Below are 5,122 nucleotides of genomic sequence, written 5' to 3' on the forward strand. Positions count from 1 at the left end.
CCAACACAGACTGTGTTGGTGACAATGGGTTATCATCCACAGAGCTGAGCTTATAAATTGAGGTCCAAAGAGAGTCCAATTTTTTTGTCCCACAGCTCCAGTATCCTCTTTTTAAAAAGTACTAAAACTTTTAAATACCAACACTTACTATCTTTTAAGAATCCAAATATCAGGCTGGGAAGGTGGCTCAGTGGCAGAGCGCTTGCCTTGCATGCCTAAGGCCCTGGGTTCAATTCCTCAGCACCACATAAGCAAAAAGAAAAATACCGGAAGTGGTGCTGTGGCTCAAGTGGTAGAGGGCTAGCCTTGAGCTGAAGAGCTGAGGGATAGCGCCCAGGCCCAGAGATCAGGCCCCACTACCGGACCAAAAAAAAAAAAAAAAAGAATCCAAAAATGAAGTAAATTCATATATAATCACTCCAAAATGCTTTAAAAGTAGGAGATGATAAAACAGGCCCCCATCAAGTAAACTTTCTTCTACTTATAAAATTATTCTGAAAGCCTTGTCCTGGCTGTCACACCTGTAATTCTATCTGCTCGGGCTATCTACTCAGGAGCCTGAGATCTATGGATAACTGTTGGAAGTCACTCAGGGCAGAATAAATTCAAGAGATTATTTTTCAGAAATTATAATGAATTAGCAAAGAGCCAGGAATGGAAATGTAGCTCATATATTATCTCATCAACCTAGAGAGGAAAGGACTAGCAAGACCTTGAAGCCCTGATTTCAAACTCTGAGCATGCCAATACACAAGCATGTGCATGTGTGCATGTGTGCATGCGTGTGTGTACACCCCCCCACACACATTTATTCAAAATACCTTCATATCAGCATATCAGTGTGCTGCATTAATTTCTTTGTTAACGTTATTATCTGGGTAAAATAGAGGAAATAAACTCTTCTATATCAGAACATTTTTATACTTTTTTTTTACTGTGAAAATACTGTACAGAGGGGTTACAATTACATGGGCAAGATAATGAGTACATTTTTTATCAAGCATTGTAGCCTCCTCTTTTGTTTTCCCTTCCCATCCCTCCCCATCCCCCCCCCAGCCCTCCCAACCAATCCTCCCTGCCCCCCGCACCAAAGTTGTAAAGTTCATTTTCGACATAACGACTTGTACTTCTCATTGTTGCAATGGGTCCACCTGTAAAAAAACTGTACAGAGGTGTCATATTTGTATGAGCAAATAATGAGTACATTTCCTAACAAGCATTGTTTCCTCTTCCTTTCTTTTCCTTCCACCATCCCTTCCCTCCCACCTCCACAAATACACTCCCCTCCCCCTTCCCCTGTCTAAATTGTAAAGTTCATTTTTCAACATAGTGTCTTGTGCATCTCAACCTGTATCCCTATTTAAGAATTTTTTATTTCCCTTTCCCCTCCCCAAATTAGAGAAATGTATACCCAGGATGTAAGTGCACCAACTTCAAATACAGTGAAAACAGTGGTTAGAACGTAAGGGAGGAACATATAAAGGAACAAAAATAATCACATCACACATTATAAGTATCTTAGAAACAATAGCAAGAAACAAAAAAATCACTTGTCTGGTTCATTTCTTGTAATATCATCTTATCTGATATGCACATAGCTTATGATCTATTCTTACCCCATACATATATTAGCTGTTGAAAATAAGGGAAACCATGGGACCTATGTTTCTTTGGACTTGGCTTACTTCACTTAATAAATTTTTTTCCAAGGCTTTACAATTTTTAACAAATTGGGCGATGTCATTCTTTTTGATGGAGGCATAGAATTTCATTGTGTATATATACCACAATTTCATGATCCATTCATCTTCTGTGGGCCATCCAGGTGGGCTCCATATCTTAGCTATTGTAAATAATGCTGCAGTAAACATAGTTGTTCTGGTAGTTTTAGTATGGTCTTCTTTGTGATGATTTGGGTAAATCCCCAAAAGTGTGATTGCTGGGTCATAGGGGAGATTTATATGGAGTCTTTTGATGAGTTTCCATACTGCTTTCCAAAATGGTTGAACAAGTTAACACTCCCAACAAGAATCAAGAAAGGTTCCTTTGTGGCCACATCCTCTCCAGCATCTTTAGTTGTAAAAATATGGAATGATTCAAGAATTTGCATGTCAACCTTGCCCAGGGGCCATGTTAATCTTCTCCGTATTGTTCCAATTTTAGTGTATGTGCTGCTGAATTGAGCACAGAGCATTTTTTATATATAAAGTGTAATTGATTTTCTTAAACTAGACAATTCAAAGAAAAGTAAGTTTTGAAGAATTCTCGTGAAATTTTAGAACCATGTACCTCTTACATAAGCACACATTTAAGAATAGTCAAGATTGACATGTGAAAAACAAAATAATCACAGATATTGTTGTTCAAGAAATGTGTAGGATCGGCGGGGGGGGGGAGGGAATTGTGTGGGGTGCAGAGGAAGGCTGGGAAGGGATGTTAAGGCTAAACAAATTAGGAGGATGCAATGCTTGATAAGAAATGAACTCATTATCTTGCCCTTGAAATTGTAACCCCTCTGTACAGTATGTTCACAAAAAAATAAAAATAAAAAAAGAAATGTGGAGGATGAATTCAATTATTCTGTACAAGGCACCTGTCATAATGAACACTGCGACAAGTGTTAAGGTTTGTTAAAAGTTTTAATGTTTTAAATATATTTAATTTTGGAAATTTGCTTATATAGGCCAAAATTAGGACTGTTTGTTAGGTCATACAACTTTTCTATAAATATTTAAGATTTATGGTAGCAGACATATGCTACTAAAAAGTACATTTCAGAGTTTATAGAAACATAACTAATGAGATGTTGCAAAGTCTTAGTGTAAAGAAGCAGAGTGAAGAGTTAAGACTCTGTTAACTGCACAGTTTCTCTTAAAACTTTAGGGCTTCCTTACTTTATATATTAGTGAGGAACAAATGATGATATAAGCCATATACAAATGATGAGATGAGTCATAAAAAGCAATCTTAGTGGGTAACTTTAAAGACTACACATAGCCTATAAAACTCTTGTTGAACATCATAATCTTATTCAGTGTTAAATGTACAGGAATGCAAGAATAGTAAAATCAAATATGTAAGTTCACTTCAAATACTGAAAACACAGGTAATTCTTTGATATTTTATTTTATTAATCATTAATATTTATTATTGTGTTTCTTTATTTGTAGTATTGTTTCCCTTGTAATATAATAAAACTTTTTGTTATTCATCATCAGGAGGTACTTTGAGAAGATTTCTGGGATGGCCAAACCATTTTTTATAATTGCATGTGAATTTACAAAAAGCAAAATTAAGAACAAAATATTGATTAAAAAATTATCAAGTACAGTCAGAATCAGGAGGGATGATAAATGTCCACACTTAAAATCTTAGCCCTAGGCTGAAGCAGTGATATTACAAAGTTGAGGTCACAAAAGTGAGAGACTGTGTTTTGTTTTGTTTTTTACTTTGATTTTGTTGGCCATGGGGTTGAACTCTGGGGCCTGATTGCTGTACCTCAGCTCAAGTCTAGTGCTACCACTTGAACCACAGAACCACTTCCATCCTTTTCTACTTATGTGATGCTGAGGAATCAAACCCAGGGCCTCATGCATGCAAGGCAGGCACTCTACAACAGCCACCATCCCAGCTCCTGATAGACTGGGTTTTAAAAATTCATCTAAACAACATTTGCTTTCTGCTTTGGGTTATATAATGAAATATATGAATATATTTTCATATTTTTGTATAGTATAACAATACTTCTAAATTTATACTAACCCCAGCCACTTTATTCTTTTCAAAGTAATGAAATATCTCTGAGAGTTTGCTAAGGTGAAAATTGTTTTAGCATTTTTAATTACTTCTGAGTCATTTTTATTTTTTATTAATATCATTTTATATTTTGGGTTGATGGATTATCATACATCAAATACCTTCAAATATACATGTAGATTCTAAAGATAACAGTATGAATATTCTCATACAGCTCTTTTTTACCTGTTATGCCCTTTCAGTATTATGAGATTTCTCTCTCTTTCACGCTCTCTCATTTCCTCTCTTTCTCTTTCATGCTACATGTCTGCTACATAGAATTTCTGCTGGTCTACTATTATCCTTCAGAATCCACTGGCTTTGTGGGAACATGATGGTGACTAACATTTTCCCTTGCATTCTTTAAGAATTATGAGTGACGTGATATTATTCTTTGACATTGTAAATGGCAAAACAACAGGTCTAGGAATTCTTTTCACGTTGACTACTATTACAAATTTTATCTCATAGGAATCATTTGGATGGATATGATATTTTAACTTGGGCTGGGATGGTGGCTCAGCGGTAGAGTGCTTGCCTTGCTTGCCTGAGGCCCTGGGTTCGATTCCTCAGAAGCACATAAGCAAAAAGAAAAAAAGCCAGAAGTGGCGCTGTGGCTCAAGTGGTAGAGCACTAGCCTTGAGCTGAAGAGCTGAAGGACAGTTCCCAGGCTCAGAGTTCAGGCACCAAGACTAGACCCCCCCCCCCAAAAAAAAGATATTTTAACTTGTGACCTAAAAGTTCTTTTTCTTTCACAAACAACCTTTGTCTTTGATTATCAGTTTGTAACTACATGTAATGAAAATAAAGCTCTCCTATGGAAACTAGACCGAAGTTGTTCACAGGGATGAAAAAGAAGGTAATGATGGAAGTGAGTACAATAGAGCAAGGTCCTCAGAGCAGTTTATCATGAACACTTTGTGAGAATGACAATGTTCTGGGAACTATACATTAAATCACTGAACAAAGATATATATATATATATATATATATATATATATACACATATTTGTATATGTATATTTATTTATATATGCATATCTGTGTGTATATGCCCTTATATTGTACACATATATGTTACTATACACACAAATTCACATATACATATACACATGTATACATGCACACAGGGAGAAAGACACATAATTACAGCAAACACAAGTTTCATTACTTGCTGAAAATGCCTTAGATGGAATGCTTGGAACAAAATATGTTCAAGATGTATTTGTCTCTAAGAGATCTTTTACCACTCCTCTTATCTCATAAAACTGGTAGGTTTAGACGTATTTGACTTGCAAAATGCAGTACACATGATAGCAAGTTACTC

At 35.9% G+C, this 5,122-nt stretch overlaps 1 non-coding gene across 1 annotated transcript; it reads right to left on the reverse strand.

Moving 5' to 3' along the window:
- Window positions 1–2,080: 2,080 nt before the first annotated feature.
- LOC138818518 (U6 spliceosomal RNA) lies at window positions 2,081–2,187 on the reverse strand. The gene has a single exon (XR_011369164.1). It is a non-coding gene; the product is annotated as a U6 spliceosomal RNA (small nuclear RNA).
- Window positions 2,188–5,122: the final 2,935 nt, after the last annotated feature.

This window comes from Dipodomys merriami, unplaced genomic scaffold (assembly GCF_024711535.1).
Source record: "Dipodomys merriami isolate MVZ:Mamm:240054 unplaced genomic scaffold, mDipMer1.0.p SCAF_771, whole genome shotgun sequence".
Classification (NCBI taxonomy): domain Eukaryota; kingdom Metazoa; phylum Chordata; class Mammalia; order Rodentia; family Heteromyidae; genus Dipodomys; species Dipodomys merriami.